We start from the raw sequence: 18,729 nt of genomic DNA, 5'->3' as shown, positions 1-18,729 counted from the left end.
ACACTACCACATTTTTTTTAATCTATGGCATTTGTATCTTGTTCATAGTGGATTTGACAAGATCAATCTCTGCAAAGAGTTAATATGCCTATATCCACTGAAAGTAGTTCATCTCATTTGCAGATGGATGTACATTCAGGGGTGGATATGAGTTTTTCGTTGTATTCTTAAAACGATAACTCTAGATTATACCTTTTAGCAAGAAATTTGAAATGTTTGAAAAATTTCATAAATTTCTAGCAATGGTTAAAACCATTAAGGTAAGTGGTTAAAGATCTTGCGAACTGATAGGGGTGGAGAAATAGTTAGTAGATATGCAGTTCAAAGATCATTAATTTGATTTTTGAATTATATCCAAACTTACCTCCCCAGAAATTTCGAGTTGCATATTGATGATTAGTTACTAGTCGTTTCCTAAATCCTTTTATGGTAATACAATTTAAGAATGATGTCATGGGTGGGTACTTAATGTAAATCATTACTAGATTCATGGATGACCTAATCAAAATCTTAAGAAAAGCTAGAACTGTTAACCATGGTTTGTTAGCTATTCTAAGTGATTAGGGGTGGACCATCCCATTGTCAATAGATAAGAAAGTGTTTGTTCAAACAAATACTACTTTTCTAAGATAATGACTAAGTCTGAAAACAAGTAGCAAATAAAGGAGATATTTAATTCTTGATTCCAAAAGTGTTCTGTCATCTTATTTGATATATGATGATCCCACTGCCTCTGTTGTCTTGTCACAACCGAAGAGATCAATACCATTTAGTTTTCTTAGACATAATTCACGGTACCTCGTCGTAGTGGGAGAGTTTATAGGAACTCACCTTCTTATGACTTGGGAGATACTAGTGATTAAAATCCATTGTGAGTTTAAACAAGTAATGGATTGTCAAGATAAGAAAATAAGAAGAAAAGCCAATAGAACTATGGTTTAATCCATTCGCATGGAATAACCTAAAGTTTTCTATTACAAGGACATAAAAGGAAATTTTAGTTAATAAGTCTATTCTATGGACTTAACAAACTTCCTGTTCCTATTATTATAGGTTTGAGTTTATCTAAACCTATGGCTTGTGGTATACCTGGTAATTACTTACTCTAATGCAAGCAACTTACTTTAGTAAGATGCTGAAGCATTTTCTTTCTAATGGCAATCTATAGAGGCTTCACAACTTCTTAGGTATAGATTTTATTTATCTAAGGAAAAGTCTTAACTATTCCAGAAAAGATAAAGCCATGAAAGAATTTCTTATATCAACAGTGAGAGGTCTTAGATATGCTTTTGTATGCCTTAGACCAGACACCTGCTGTTGAGTGGGAGTAATGAGTAGGTATCAGATTAATCCAGGAGAAGAACATTGGAACACAATCAAGTAAATCCTAAGATTAAGAAGAGGAACTATATGTTAGTCTATAAGGGTGTGTTTAAAACTCTTAGACTACACCATATAAGATTTCGAAATTTGCCTTTGTGCTAGTAAATCTTTCTGATAAGATGGTGGTTACTCTGGGGGTGGAATAGTGATTTTGGAGAAGTGTAAAAACCTATCTAAAGTCTCTAAGTCTACCAGAAAGGGACTGAATGTTAAAGTTGCAGGAAAGGTACTTATTCAGTCTAAGGAAAGTTCTATACATTTTTGGCACCATTCCAAATTGCCTAAACTACTAGTGTTATTTTCCTATTAACCAAAAGTAGTTGCCAAAAGTATAGAATCCAGTATCCCAAGAGAGTAGACATATAGAGAGGAATTTCACATTATCAATGATTTTGTGATTAAGGAAGAGTAATAGTGGAGGAAAGGTTGTGGTTAATTCAACCTTTCAGATCCTATTACGAGAAGTTTACTACTACTACACTTGATTTGTATATCAAGGTGTTGAGATTATTTGAAACACACTTTTTGTTTTATATTAGTGAAAGTGGGAGTTTGTTGGGTTTTATGCCCTAAATAAAACTCATTTCAATATAATCAGATTTACTTATTAATATAGATCAGAAATAACATTTAATGTTGCATGGTTCACATGATTTATTTCATGATTATATGTACATAATGTATAAATTCATCTGAAACCCTTTTCACATACTTGATCCTGTTTATTGTGCCGTCAACACATTGGAAAGTAAACATGACTATGTGAATAAAGTTTCCTAGATTTATCAGACATAGGGTTTTACTGATATGATAATCTACAACAGAGTTTACTTGCATTTGGAGAAGTGCTATGTTCTTTCCAGAGCATTGGTTAAAGTAAAGCTCAGGGTGGATGCATGGAGTATGCATCGGAAGGGACCGATATTGAACTTTGACTTAGATTTATTAAACTTACCATAATATCTATTCAAGTCAATATCGCCTAGTTGATCCTAGATCAAATGATCTTAATCCTGATATGATTAGGCTCAATCTTGAAAGGCTATTCGTGTTCTTTGATTTGTTAGTTAAGCCTACTTTTAGGTCAGGGTGAAACGTACATTTTGAGAACACGGTAGTACAATTGAGTGGGAGCGCTATCATAAACATGGAATCTATAGCTTCTATCTGGCGAATAGTAAGCAAAGGATGATCTCCTTCGAGCTTGACCAAACGAACATAAATGGTGGAGTACTCATTTCACATAAGCTGAAATATCATTTATACGGGGTCAAGTGTTTTAAGGAATAAATACATTGTAGGGTGTAACGGTAATTTAATCCCTTTACAGTGTAGATCATTCATATAGAGGATCAGTGATCGCATTAGGATTATAACAATGGATAACTAATGATGTGTCTATATGGTGGAACATATAGAGCATTCTATATAACTGAGAGTGCAATTCTAAGTTCTATGCGTGGATTCAACGAAGAATTAATAAGTTAGTGAATTTTAGTGATAAATTCTTGATCTACTTATTGGAAGCTCGGTTATATAGACCCATGGTCCCCGCACTAGTTGAGATAATATTGGTTGTAAGACTCATATAATTAGTTTTGATTAATCAATTATAATTCTCAAATTAGACTATGTCTATTTGTGAATTTTTCACTAAGTAAGGGCAAAATTGTAAAGAAAGAGTTTGTAGGGGCATATTTGTTAATTATGATACTTTGTATGGTTCAATTAATAAATATGATAAATGACAATATTATTTAATAATTATTTATAGTTATTAAATAGTTAGAATTGACATTTAAATGGTTGAATTAGAAAATTGGCGTTTTTGAGAAAATCAGATGCAGAAAAGATAAAACTGCAAAATTGCAAAAAGTGAGGCCCAAATCCACTATGTAGGGCCGACCACTTTTGTAGGGTTTTTCCTACGATATTTTCATTATTTTAATGCCAAATAATTCAAACCTAACCCTAGTGGAATGCTATAAATAGATAGTGAAGGCTTCAGGAAATTTACACTTAAATTTTCTATTTTTCCTTCAGAGAAAAACCTGAGCCTTCTCTCTCCCTATCTTTGGCCGAACCCACTCTCTCTTTCTTCTTCCTTAAATTTCGAAATTCTTAGTGTATGAGTAGTGCCCACACACAGCAAGTGATACCTCAATCATAGTGAGGAATATCGTGAAGAAAGACTTTCAGCAAGAAGGAGTTTCAGCATCAAAGATTCAGAGAAAGAGATCCAGGTTCAGATATTGATAATGCTCTGCTACAGAAAGGAATCAAGGGCTAGATATCTGAACGGAAGGAGTCATTATATTCCGCTGCACCCAATGTAAGGTTTCTTTAACTTTATATGTGTTTATTTCATCGTTTTAGAAAGTTCATATTTAGGGTGTTAATAAACATACTTGTGAGTAGATCTAAGATCCTGGTAAAATAAATTCCAATACTCCCAAGACTCATGGAGAGACTCATTATCCTACTAACAGAAGTTGTTGATTTCTCCACCCAACTTGGCAGACTTTGCTGGAGGAAAGAATTTTGACAAAAATTTTGTTGCCAAGTCATTCCAAGTGGCTATGGAGTTTGGTGGCAAGGAGTTCAACCAACTCTTGGCTCTTTCTCTGAGTGAGAAAGGATACAGTCTCAATCGGATGGCGTCATCACTAACCCCATTTACTTTGAAAGTCTGACATAACTCTATGAAGTTTGATAGATGTAGATCGGGATCTTCAGAAGGGAGTCCACCAAACTGGACTGAAGACTGCACCATTTGGAGTATGGCAGGCTTGATTTCAAAGTTGTTAGCCTCCACTGCCGGTGGCCTGATACATGACTGAGCCCCTGTAAGAGTAGGGAGAATATAATCTCTCAACCTGCGGCCATTAGCTTGATCTTCAACGACACCTCCATTATTACCGTTGTTACCTCCATTGTTTGCAGCATTAGCATTCGCATTAGCAGCCATGATTTCTGGTATTTCAGCAGTTGCTGGAACTCTTTCTTGCCTCTTATGCTTTCTGTTTCTCCTACAAGTTTTCTCGATTTCAGGATCAACTGGTAATATGACTGCTTGTCCTTGACGACGCATACACTTAGAATTCCTGAAATAGATAAAGAAAAATATTGCAAGAGACAGAGTAGCAATTAGCAAGAAAAATAACCAAAGTAGATGTTAGTATAATTTTGTGTAATATTAATCTTTATACAATTCCCCGGCAACGGTGCCAAAAACTTGTTGCTAAAAATATTAATTACTATGCAAGTGCACGCAATCAAGTAGTATACTCACGCAAGTGAGGTCGAACCACAGGGAATTGGATTAATTACTACTAAAATATACTTATGATTCTATTTGGCAATTCAATAGTGTTTATGATTCAAAAGAATCTAAAGTAATTCAGAAACTTAAAGAACACAAGTGAAAGTAAGCAAGATGAGATAATAGGGAGGAGAATCCTGTTGTATGTTTACCTAATTGTTAATGCCTAATTGCTATCCTTTTCTTGAAGTAAATGATAGATTATAAATTAACCTAGCTCTTTTCAGATCTTCTAGACACATGTTCTCTAATAAATCTCTTAATTAAACTAACATGAAATCAGCATTAAGCAATAATCTACTTGTCACATAAGTCATGTGAATACTCTCGTTTCACATAGAACATCGATTATCCAATTTTAGCATTCTCAATTCTCACTTTTCAGATTTTGAATTGAGATCATAGAACATGCACAAGGTGATCAAGCTTACACATGGAACTAAACACAAATAAAGATAATTTCACAATCAAGAATGGAGGAATGGTAATTATGCATTAACTAGGTACAAACATTAAACAACATTCATCATCCTCCCTAAATGGGAAATTTAGTTCAGAAATAAATCCATAACCATTCCTATAACACTATTCAACATAAATAAATTAAAGAGGAATAGAGAAAGAAACTGTTGGTGGAATAACTCTGGATCTTCACTTTGATTTCCTCTACTCTTCCTGCCGCTTTCTGTTGTGTTTTAGGGTTCCAAATCGCTTCCCCCTGACTTTCAACCACAGTTTTCTATTAATAAGTGATTTTTAGGGTTTTTCGGACGATTTCGCCCCTGGTCCTACGGGATCTCGCCGCGGCTAGAGTGTACCTCGCCGCGGCCAGATAAGCATCGAAAATTGTTGATTCTGTAAGTCCACTATGGCCGCGATGATGGTGTATCTCGCAGCGGCCAGATAAGCCTACAAAAACATGTCTCTGTAATTTCACTATGACCGCGACGATGGTGTTTCTGGCCGCGGCCAGATATGCGTAAGTCTAAAAAATCGCATTTTTCTTGGCTCCGCTCATCTTTTACTGCACTTTTGCATCCCGAGACCTCTGTAACTCCGAGGAACCTGAAAACTTAGAAAACACGCATAATTCCGTCCTAAAACAACGAAAAACGAACATAAAGGCAATCCCAAAATATAGGCTAAAAGTAGCCTAACATTTGTGTGTCAAGTTTTTTATTGCATGAATTTTAGATTTTTATGTTATGTATAACTTTTAAGAATATTTTTATATCGTTATTTATAGGTTATAAATATGTTACTTATCATGTTAAATATATATTTTGAAAAATAAAATTAAAAATTTAATAAAAATAGTACAATTACTTAAAAAATATGAATAATTATAAATTTAACATAAACCGTGGTTTCGAACCAAACCAGACCGTTCTTAATGGTTTGGTTTAAGAAATTTTTTGGTCCAGTTTGGTTTCTAATATTCAAAAAACTGTTATACTGGTTTGGTTCAAAAATTATTAAAATCTGGACCAAACTAATCCGTAAACACCCCTACTATCTTTTTAACATACAACTTTGCCAATTGATCCATTGAATAGGTTGTTTTAACTGGCAGGAAATGAGCAGACTTCGTGAAACGATCTACCACAACCCAACCACAAAATCCATCGTGATGTCCTCCCACTTCCATTCAGGTAGGGTTAAAGGCTGCAACAACCCTGCTGGTCTCTGATGTTCAGCTTTAATCTGCTGACAGGTTAGGCATCTTGATACGAATTCTACCAAATTCTTCTTCATACCGCTCTACCAGAAGTAAGGTTTAAGATCCTGATACATCTTGGTGGTGCCAGGATGAAAAGAATATGGGGTAGTATGAGCCTCTTCAAGAATTTTATTTCTGAGTTCCACACTATTTGGAACACAAATCTAGCTTTAAACAATAGCATCCCACTGTCTAACACTGAAAAATCTCTAGCTTGACCAGCTGAAACCTCCTCTTTGATTTTTACCAATTCTGGATGAGTCATCTGAGCGAATTTAATTCGTTTGAACATATCAGATTGCAGCGTCAAGTTGTGAAGCTTGCCTACAACAAATTCAATGCTAGATCGGACCATGTCCTCTGCTAACTGAGGTGAAATCTGAACCATACTAGCTACCTGCCCGGGACCCTTCCTGCTCAGGGCATCGACCACTACATTGGCCTTCCCAAGGTGATAAAGAATTTCACAATTGTAATCCTTTACTAACTCCAACCAACGCCTCTGTCTCATATTCAAATCTTTCTGAGTAAAGAAATATTTGAGACTTTTATGGTCGGTATAAATTTCACATATTTCTCCGTAAAGATAATGCCGCCAAATTTTTAAGGCAAACACTACCGCGGCCAATTCTAGGTCATGAGTCGGGTATCGCTACTCATAATCTTTCAACTGACGAGAGGCATAAGAGATAACCCGGTCGGCTTGCATCAGCACGCATCCCAGACCTTGCCTGGATGCATCACAATAAACCACGAACTTTTCTTTGTCAGAAGGCAAAGCTAGCACTGGAGCTGTAATCAACCTCTGTTTCAGCTCCTGAAAACTAGCCTCACATTTTTCTGACCATACAAAACGCTGATTCTTTTTGGTAAGCTCGGTTAAGGGTGTTGTGATTTTAGAGAACCCTTCCACAAACCGACGCTAATAACCAGCTAGACCCAAGAAACTTCTAATTTCTGTCACTATTTTCGGTCTAGGCCAATCCGTGACGGATTCTATCTTTCCTGGATCCACCTTGATCCCATCCTTGCAAACAATATGCCCTAGAAAGGACACCTGAGATAACCAAAATTCACATTTCTTGAATTTGGCATAAAGCTTGTGTTCTCGAAGCCGTTGCAGAACCATTCGGAGATGTAACTCATGCTCCTCTTCCGATTGAGAGTACACAAGAATGTCATCGATAAACACAATTACACAGATATTGAGGAAATCCTTGAATACTTTATTCACCAAGTCCATAAATGCTGCAGGAGCATTGGTTAGTCCAAACGACATAACCAGGAATTCATAATGTCCATACTTAGTACGGAAAGCCGTCTTTGGAATGTCCTCCTCTCGGATTCTCAACTGATGATAGCCCGACTGGAGATCAATCTTTGAGAAGACCGTCTTCCCCTAAAGTTGATCGAAAAGATCATCGATCCTAGGTAATGGATATTTATTCTTAACGGTTAGCTTATTTAACTCCCGATAGTCGATGCACATTCTTAGAGACCCATCTTTTTTCTTGACAAACAATACCGGAGCTCCCCAGGGTGACACACTAGGCCGAATAAACCCTATGTCAAGCAACCCCTGGAGCTGAATTTTTAATTCTTTAAGCTCAGCTGGAGCCATTCTATATAGAGCCTTGGAAACCAGTTGTGCTCCAGGTGCCAAATCAATTATAAAGTCAATTTCTCGCTGAGGTGGTAAACCCGGAAGTTCATCGGGAAAAACATCTAGAAATTCCTGAACCACCTTGATGTCTTCTGGTCGAACAGAGTCTGACCGAGTGGTGTCTAATACCACGGCCAGAAACCCTAGACATCCATCACACAACAATTCTTTAGCTGATAAGGCCGAAAGCACCGGGATCCGAGATCCCTGAACCGAACCGACAAAAATAAACGGTTCTTCACCTTCAGGTTGGAAGATTACCATCTTCCTCTTACAGTCAATACTGGCTCATCTCTATTAGGTCAGCACTTATCTTCCTATCATCAATCCAGATCGGTATAGACCTAATCCACCTTTTGGAGATAACTAACTCTCCGTCAGGTAATAAGGTTCCGAACCCTGATTCGTAACTATCGTGTGGTCTATCTAATTTACTAAAGATTCTAGTTGCCACATAAGAATGGGTGGCCCCAGAGTCAAATAGTACAGAGTAAAAAGAGTTGTTGACCGAGAGCTGACCTGTTACCACTGAAGGACTGGCTTCTGCATCAGCCTAAGTAATGGCGAGCACCCTTGCTGGAGTAGGTTTCGCTGGAGCCTTCGGTGCTTCAGTTCTGAGTTGAGGGCAATCCCTCTTGTAGTGCCCTGGCATGCCACAGTAAATGCACCCTTGTCCTCTACACTCCCCCAGATGGTGCTTTTTACAACTGGGGCACTCTGGGTAAGTGTATCGGGTCTCAGACTTACCCTGGTGACCACCTCGACCCTGGTTTCCCTAGAACCTCTTATTCTGACCCGAGCCACCGGTTGCAGTGGATGCTTTCCTTTTCTGATCCATGGCCGAACCACTACCTCCCCTGCTAAAGCCTGATGCAGGAGGGGTTGGAGCCCCGCCAACCACTGGAGTCCCAACAGACTCAGTCTTGCATCCAACTGCGCCCTCCGCTCGCAGTGCCTTTTCCACCATTTCAGCATAGGTGGTTTTGTCATCATTAGTGATCATTAGATCATGTCTAATCTTCGCATTCAATCCATCCATATACTTTTCCTTTTTGCTGAAATCAGTTGGCACTATACCCGAGGCCAACCTCACCCGACGATTAAACTGGGTCGTATACTCTTTAACACTCATGTTTTCCTTCTCGGTCAAGTGAGTGAACTCTTTTCTCTTGGCACTTTTGACGGCCTCATTATAGTACTTAACATTAAACAGCTCCTGGAATTTCTCCCAGGTCATAGTAGTGACATCATGTATCATGGACACCATGTCCCACCAAACTAGAGCATCCTCTTGAAATTGAAAAGTGGCACAGACCACTCTATCATTTCCAGTAACGCCCATGAAATTCAAGATTCTTGTAATCATTTTTAGCCACTGCTCGGCTTTCATAACGTCCGGACCTCCCAGAAAAACCAGAGGTGCTTGCTTGTAGAACCTTTCATACAAGGGTTCCATTCGGTTCGTTGCCACAACCGATTCGGCCTGCACAACAGGGGCGGGTGCCACTGGTATCTCTGGAACAGGCACTGCAGGAGCACCCTGCTGTCTCAACTACCGAATTACTTCCTCTTGTTCATTGATTTTAGCTTGCATTTCTACAAACCTATTTTCCCAATTCTGGGCTTCCTGAGTAGCTTGGGCAGCCTGTGGCGGGTTAGCATCACCCCGACCACGTGCCCTGCCCCTGGGACCTCTACCCCGACCCTGAGTATTTGGGGGAAATTGAGCTCCCTGCCTTCATTTGACCTGACCGAGTTGCCCTGGCTCCTGGTATGTCGCCTGGCGTCCATTTAGACTGAATAGCCTGCGTAACCATGAGCTAGTCTGGTCAGATCATGATCAACGAGAAGTTACTAATGCCGCTTACTTGGAAATTAAAACATGCGCCTATTCTACTATCAGGCTACTAACATGCTTCCTAACAGGCTTTTCTTAAATCATAATATTTAAAATAAGCTACTAAAGCAATAAAAGCTTACTGAACCGTGGAATGAGTTAACTGCTGATGATGATTGTACATGTCGTGACGATCTTCGGAAGACAACCTGGCAGCTTTGATACCAAATTGTCACACTTTAACTAGCATAGGCGTGTTAACGTGATTTTAAACGTACTGTGCAGCTCGTTGCTAATCAACGAGGTTAATGAAAATCGTGATTAATTAAAATTTTGCTTATTTTGTTAAATACTTATAGTATTACATACAAAATATTTCGGGATCCCATTTACAAAACACTTTACAAAAGTTTGCTATTCATTTACAAAACATTTGTCGCCCAGCGACTAACAACGAAAGCCCTGATGTCCCGAGGATCGTACGCTCCAGGCCTAATCACTCCGACATGTACAATCTTCATCTGCTCGTCCTCACGGTTCCTCAACTTTAGCCTTGCCCTTACCTACACATAAACATAGCACTGTGAGTCGATAGACTCAGTAAGAAAAGCATAAATCATATAACATACATAAATCCCGGGTTATGATCAGACGCCCATACCCCTGACCACAACCCTAATCCCCGTGTCCCACACGGTACTGAGTCTTGAACGTTCGTACGACGGTACTTTTGACATAGTAACAGCCTATACTCGGTACGCTAGTCATACTCTAGCCGTACCGATGTGATACTATATCAGTTTGTACTCGGTATGTCAGTCATACTCTAACGATACCAATGTGATACTGTCAAGTAGTACGATACTATCGACCATAATATCAGCCTATACTCGGTACGCTAGTCATACTCTAGTCGTACCGATGTGATACTGTCAGATAGTACAAAAGCCAACATACATAACTAATGTATTCTAACAGGCTTCCTAACATGCACACTAAACATGTAAATACATATGCATACTGTTATACTAATCTTACCTCGATTTCGAATTCAGGTGTGCCGGTCAACCTGAGTGGAACAGTTGCTCGGCGAATTACAGGCTCCTAAATCACATCAATTATAACATAGATGAGTGACAAGCTAAATCACTTTCCGGGGACTTAAACTTGAAACTAAAAGTTTCCCTATCGATAAATAACATGGCAATACCCTAAATTTCACAAAAATGGGAAAAACTAGGGTTCCCAAAATTGCCCCAACAGGAATTGCGGTTCTGTGGGGTTTTTCCTGGGACCAACCGAAATTCCGGTTCCTACAAGTCCGACTGAACCGGAATTTCGGTTCAGTGCAGAAAAGTTTCAAAAATTTAAATCTTCCTCAAAACAACCCCAAATCGTACCAAACCTTCCAAACCTGCTAATTAGACCCCAATGAATATTTCTAAAGCAATAAAATAGCCACCCATACACAGAATCAAAATTTGCCATTGATGAGTCAAGCTTGAGTTCAAAAACTCAAAGCTTGCTCATCCAACTAACTAACTAACAAGACCTGCTCAAATCACCATATGAAATCATAATATAACTACTGAAAACACAATTCAACACTAGCAACAAGAACATCAACCAAACTTGGAAAAACATGCATGATTCTCTAACTTTAAAAATCAAGAACTAAAAGAGAGTTGCTAGAGACCTTACCTAAAGCTCAAGAACACTAAATCCTTGCTGCAAACTGCTTGAATTGTTGAAAAACAATCCAAACCCTAGCTACCTCTAGGTGGATTCGAGAGAGAGAGAGAGAGAGAGAGAGAGAGAGAGAGAGAGAGAGAGAGAGAGAGAGAGAGAGAGAGAGAGAGAGAGAGAGAGAGAGAGAGAGAGAGAGAAAGTGTAACTTTGACAAATTCTTATTTTCTTGAAATAAAATGGAGTAATGACTTAGTTTTACCAAAATAACTCAGCCAATAACCATAAAAAAAAAATCAGCTTAATTTATCCCACAAAAGACAAAATACAACTTGATACAAAAGACCATTTTTCCCTTTTAAACACTAAAAATTACTAAAAGTCACCAAGGGTATTTTGGGAAAACTCTAAATTCCCGACCAGTCCCGATATTCCCGAAGTCTAGCAATACCGCCTCGCTATACTAAAATACTAAGATGTGATTCTACTGAGCCATACACCTCATTCCAATGTTGTCGGGCACCGAAAATACAAAATTATAAAATTTCTATATATGACATATAAAATGCATTCTGAATTCAAAATAAATCATCATAAATAATTATTTTAATAGCAATAAATAATTTTCATAATTAAACCCTAATTATCAGCTAATTTTCAAATTTAAACTAAGCGGTCTTTACAATACAATAAATAGTTGAGAGATTGTTGATCGGAGCCCCCCTACTAATTCCAAATTCAAATTGAAAACAAGCATTAAACATCAAAGCAACAAAATTCGAAATGAATAGATAAATATCTATAGTACAAAACATATAATTGTTGTTTAATAGTTGCAGTTCATACTACAATGAGTTGAAAAATTATTGATCCCAGCTCCCTACTAAATCCAAAATCATTTTGAAAACTGGTATGAAAAAACAGAGTCATGAAACACAAAATTAATAGAAAAAGTTCTATACTAAAAATCATTTAATTATTGCAGATCATACAAGAATGAGTTGAAAAATTGTTGATCGGAGCTCCCAATCAAATCCAAAAAAAATTAACAAGGTATTGGATTACTTTTGATAATTGCATGTTAATGATTGAGATATTTGATTCAAAAAAATTAAAAAAATATATAACAGTAAATAATTATTGTTGTTTAATTGTTTAATTTCTGTAAATCATTTGAATGATCAATTTGTTCAAGTATAAAATAAAAAATAAAAAATTGAGTTACATATACCTTGAAAATAAAATAAAAATTGTTGATTTATTGTTAATAAGTTGGAATAAAATTAATTTTCTTAATTCCATAAAGAAATAATATTTCCTTTAAAAAATAAATAAAGATTATTGTTGATTTATTGGTTAATAAATATAATTTAAATGTTTTTATACATGAAAAATACAAATTAATTCAAATGTTTATTGTTGTTTAATTATATTAAATTTTGTAAATCATTTTAATGCTCAAATTATTCATGTATAAAATAAAAAAAAAATAGAGTTACATATATATTGAAATAAATAGAAATTGTTGATTTAATGATAATAAGTTAGAACAAAATTGTTTTTTTTAATTGCCTATTAGAAATTTTAAATTTTTGTTTGATAAAGAATTAATTTTTCTGTAAAAAAGAAAAATAAAGATTAATGTTAATTTATTGGTTAATTAATGTAATTCATATATTTTCATACATGAAAAATACAATTTTTTTTGAATGGTAAAATGCAACTTTATTAACCATCAAAATCTGCTACCAAAGAGGGTAGCAACTCGAATGGAACAGACTCCATATCGAAAGTACAACCAGGATATAATATAGAAGCTTTTGCACAGTTATGAGCTACCATATTAGCTGATCGCTTAACAAATAAAACAGAAACAGTTTTCAAATCAGATAACAACTTTTTACACTCCAAAATGACTTGACCAAAGGGGGAAATCATGTCCATTGAGCTTCTAAGTGCTTGAACTACCGTAAGACAATCGGTTTCCAATGTAGCATGTTGCCACCCATGACTTTTTATCCAACTCAATGCTTCCCGTATGATAATTGATTCAGCAAGCTCCGGAGAAGCCGAACCTGTGAACAAGAGTGTTTTCCCTTGGACTAGCATACCATGGTGATCTCTAGCAACAAATCCGCAACCATACTTGTTACTACTTTTAAACAACGCAGCATCAACATTGACCTTGATTTTATTTTCACTTGGAACAACCCATTGCTCAGCTCCGTCATGAGTCGTATAACTCGACCAAGACGTCTCGATAAGAGTATTCTGAGCTTTACTCCATTGATCAAGGAATCCCGTTGCTGTGTTCAAAATAGCAGCAGCAGTAGCAGTTTTTTGCTGCCACACAAAGTCGTTTCGTGCACTCCATATCGCCCAACAGAGAACCGGTAGCAACTTCCTTTTATTTGCATCAGCAGTAGCAAAAGACTGGATGCACCAGTCCAGAAAATTACCCGCACCAGTAGCTGCAATTGCAGTCCCAATACCAACACAATCCCAGACCTGTTTCGCTCTTGTACACAGCAATAAAGCATGTTCAATTGACTCCTCTGCATCACGGCATATTGGACAAAGGATTTGCACATCCACTCTCCTTAACCACAGCTGTTTCAAAGTAGGCAAACACTCCCTGCCAGCACGCCAAACCAGGTTTTTAACCTTGGGAGGGATTTTTAGCTTCCAAAACTTTGTCCAAAATTTCGTTTGCTCATCCTCTTGTTGATGCCATCTGCCCTTTAACTTCTGTAGAAGCTTATAGGCACTCTTGACAGAGTAAAATCCTGAAGTTTCATGAATCCAGTTTAATTTAACTCTTCCTTGAGTACTATGCAAATGTATGTCCATTATAAGCTTCTTGTCCCGCTCCTCAAATAAATCATCTAAGATTTTCCTGTCCCAATTCCCACCCCCTATCTCCATAAGATTACACACCTTACTGCCCATCAAACCAGGATGAGTTGACATAACAAAAGGTTGTTCTTCACTAGGCAGCCATGGTTCATGTAGGACATTAATCTCTTCCCCAGTACCAACACACCACCGAGTTCCTTTTCTTACCAAATCTTGCGCTTCAAGGAGACTACGCCAAACGAAACTTGGGTTCTTTCCCAATTCAGCCGAAAGGAAAGTACTATTAGGAAAGTACTGAGCTTTGAAGACTTTTGCAACCAAGGAATTAGGACGAGTCATGAGTCTCCACCATTGTTTTCCTAGCATGGACAGGTTAAAATCTCTCAATGAGCGGAATCCCATACCACCTTTAGACTTATGCATACAAAGCTGATCCCAAGAGAACCAATGAATGCCATTTTTTGCCTTATTAGACCTTTGCCACCAAAACTTATTCATAGTTTTCTCCATATCGCGGGTGATATCCAATGGTAATAAGAATACACTCATTGCATAGCTTGGAAAATGTTTAGTTGATTTGCAAACAAATGGAATCAATACATGTTCTAGTTCAAAGCAATAAACAATGGGATGAGACTAATCAGTACATTAGTTTTGAAGCTACATGGATACGCATCCAAAAAAACTACAAATATACAGAATTAGTGGACGGACTGTTGAAAAAATATAACTTCAGTAGAAACTCAAGTACCCTACAAATGCCGTTTCAGATACAGTTTGGATATCCAGCGTTAAAGATCACGAATGATGAAAGCCTGGAGTTTGACTTGCAGTTAAAATCAACAGAAAAGGACATGACAAAACATCCTTTGTGCATAAGTATGGTCCCCAACACAAAAACAATATCACAATTACCTTTTTTAACTGAGGTTAACACACGACATGAAGTCCACATGCTTGAATATGGAATTCAGTCAGGGGAAACACCAACACATGCATCAACAAAAAGAAAACAAAATAGAAGATAATGATGGATTTGACTTTGTTGACTATGCAAAAATATTACTGCAGAAATGGTAGCTCAACTAACAAGATAGACAAATGATCAACAAGAAAGCCACGATGAAGAAGCATTTGTCATCACAGATAAACAACATCCAGAAATTGAGAAAGGGCAAATGTACAAAGATAAGGAAACTTTGAAGAACGTCCTTAGCTACTTTGCAATAAAACAATAATTTTAATACAAGGTGAAAAAATCTTGCACAAAGGAATTTTAAATTAAGTTGTGGATAAAGATTGCAAATGGTCACTAAGAGCTTCAAGGAATGGGGCAACAGAGAATTTCATAGTAAGGAAATACAATGAAAAATACACTTGCACTAAGCATCAAATTTGGAGATCAAATGCAAGCTTCAACAAAGATAATAAGGGACTGTGTTAAATACAAGTTTTTGAACATAAAAATAACAACTACACCAGCAGATATTAGATTTGAGATGAATGAAAATATGGGTTATAAATGAATTACATGAAGGCATGGAGGAGTAGGGAACATGCTCTAAACATAGTTAGAGAAAAAGCAAAGGAGTCTTATCAGTTGTTGCCTAGTTATTTCTATATGCTTCAAAAAACAAACCCATGATCTGTAGTACACATTGAAACTGAAGAAAACAACAATTTCTTGTTTTGCTTCATGGCACAAAACGCTTCAGTGAAAGCATGGAAAAAATACAAACCTATAATAGTAGTAGACGAAACTTTTCTCAAAGCTTCATATGAGGGGACACTACTAACAGCTAGTGCACAAGATGCAGCAAGTAAAACATTCCCATTAGCTTTTTGTGTGGCAGATTCGAAAAATAATATCTCATGGGAATGGTTCTTTGAAAAATTAAGAGCCACATTTGGTGTTAGACAAGAACAGCGTGTTATATCTGATAGACATAAAAGTATAATAAAGGCAGCTCAACAAGTCTTCCTTGAAATACAACATGGATATTGTGTGTATCACCTACTCAACAACTTGAAGACAACATTCAAGAAAAATACAAGGTTCTTTAAAAAGACATTTTCTCGTGCAGCAAAGGCATACACTGCTAAAAAATTTAAATATCACATGAAAGAGCTCGACGCCTTAGACAAACGGGATCGACCATATCTACAAAATATTGGATATGAGAAATGGTCCAGATTGTATTCTAAAAACAAAAGATACAGTACCATGACATAAAATGTTGCTGAATCATTAAATGCAGCAAACCTGGCAGCTAGAGAACTACCAATAACAATACTAATGGAAGCTTTGAGGACTTTAATCCAATAATGGACATGCAAAAAAAGGAAAATGGCACAAGGAACATTAAAAAAATTGACTCCAGCTGCAGAGATGAAGATGAAGGGCAACTACAAAGCTACTTTGAAATTAAAGGTACATAATATTTAATAAACATAATTTCATAATGTTGAATTAATATTTGTTTGTGTTATAATGCCAAAATAAATACTCAACATATGTGTTCTAAGGTTAGAGCATCAAATGAACACATATTTGAAGTGTACAAAGTAAAAAGATCATGGGTGGTGAATCTAGAACAAAAAATATGCACATGCAATAGGTTTTAAATAGATGAAATGTCATGTGCGCATGTCTTAGCAGTGATGAAAAAGATGTATCTCGACCCAAAGAATTACTGTTCAGATTACTACAACACAAAAAACTGGCTAGAAACCTATGAAGCAACTGTATACCCAGTAGAAAATTAGCGCAATTAGGACATTCCATAAAAAATCAAAGATATTGAAATATTACCACCACTAGAAAGGGTGAAAGCAGAAAGACCAAAAAAGAAAAGAACAAGACCAATTTGGGAGACAAAGACACAAAACAAATACACCAAATGTGGAAGAAAAGGACACAATAGGAGGACATGCAAGAACCCAAGTCTAGACTGAAAAAACATCAGCTACAAAATACTACAACAACAAAAAAAAAACAACATAAATAGAATAATTTTACAGATACAAAGAGAAAAAACAAAAAACAAGGAATTTTAAACAATGATTACTATTGAATTGATTAACTTTGAATTTGGTGGCTATTGAATAGATTAACTCTGAATTGCATTTTAAATGAATTAATTTGATAATGAATGATTTAATTTTGAATTTCATCAAATGGCTTGATTAATGTTACAAAAACATTAAAATTTAATGTTAACGTTGTTTACAAAAAATTAAAGAACAAACCCTTAAAACAGCTAAAAATTGGTTTCTAGATACTAAATGCTTTAAAAAAAAAATCAAGCTTAATTTACCTAGAATCATATAAAAAAAACATTAGAAAACGGATAAACATGTTGATTTTTTATTTTAACATTGTATAAAAAATATTAATAATAATTTAAAATGCAAACAAAAAAAATCATAATAAAACTTTGATCACAACTATATATAAAATCAACATTATATAGAATAGTAAAATTAAGGAATAAACCAACATTGCTTTGTAGTTGAGGCTAACAAAAAAAAAAAAAAAGCCATGAGCAAGAAACTAACATTTGCTTTAAGTTGTGGCTAAACAACATAAACACAAAAATAAAAAAAAAAATTAAAAAAAAACCTACAGTAAGTTATCAACATATTCTATCATATCCTGACTAAACAACAAAAGTTAAACATAAACTATTTTCCTTAAATTCAAATCACTTCACTTTTTCTTCCGCTTTTCCTCTCGCTTTTGCCGTCGTCTTCTTTGGAGATTTAGGTGGGCTTTCTGGCTCACTTTCAACATTCTCAACCTATTTTATTAGTCCAAACTTATATATCAACACAGAAAGCCTTAATTAGGCGATACTCTTCAACATCAAAGTTAGCAGAAATATTCTTCCCCTCAATGAAATACTCAGCAAAATCAGCAACAAATGCCCCACAATCACTAGAATCAACAAAAATAAACAGCAATATAAGACATGTTAAAATAACAATAAAATTACAAAATTAAAACATAACAGAAACAATAAAAATTCATACTTATCCACTTGTTCAGGAAGTGCTTCAGCATTGACAATAGTGAAATGTGTAGTAGGATTCACAAATGCTGGTAAGGTAAGGAAGCTCATCATAAACACCTAACAGAGAGAAAAACAATGGCAACATGACAGAATAAGGTTCCAAAGAAAGCAAAGAAGCAGCCTCATACTTCGGGGTCCTTAGAGAATTATACAAATATATAATTCTAGACTTACCCAATGACTAATAGT

General features: G+C 36.1%; 1 protein-coding gene across 1 annotated transcript in view; it reads right to left on the bottom strand.

The window, feature by feature from the left end:
• Positions 1–16,389, bottom strand: part of LOC115694695 (cytochrome b-c1 complex subunit 6-1, mitochondrial) — a 48,874-nt gene extending 32,485 nt beyond the window's left edge. Inside the window, exons 1-2 of the mRNA XM_061117388.1 lie at positions 15,383–16,389; positions 15,219–15,282 (exon numbers count right to left, since the gene is read on the bottom strand). The gene's annotated coding sequence lies outside the window, so the exon portion shown is untranslated. The remainder of the gene's footprint in view (positions 1–15,218; positions 15,283–15,382) is intronic.
• Between the last annotated feature and the right edge of the window lie 2,340 nt (positions 16,390–18,729).

This window comes from Cannabis sativa, chromosome 6 (assembly GCF_029168945.1).
Source record: "Cannabis sativa cultivar Pink pepper isolate KNU-18-1 chromosome 6, ASM2916894v1, whole genome shotgun sequence".
Taxonomy (NCBI): Eukaryota; Viridiplantae; Streptophyta; class Magnoliopsida; order Rosales; family Cannabaceae; genus Cannabis; species Cannabis sativa.
Note: the sequence above shows the minus strand (reverse complement) of the source record. Positions and strands in the feature narration are given on the sequence as shown.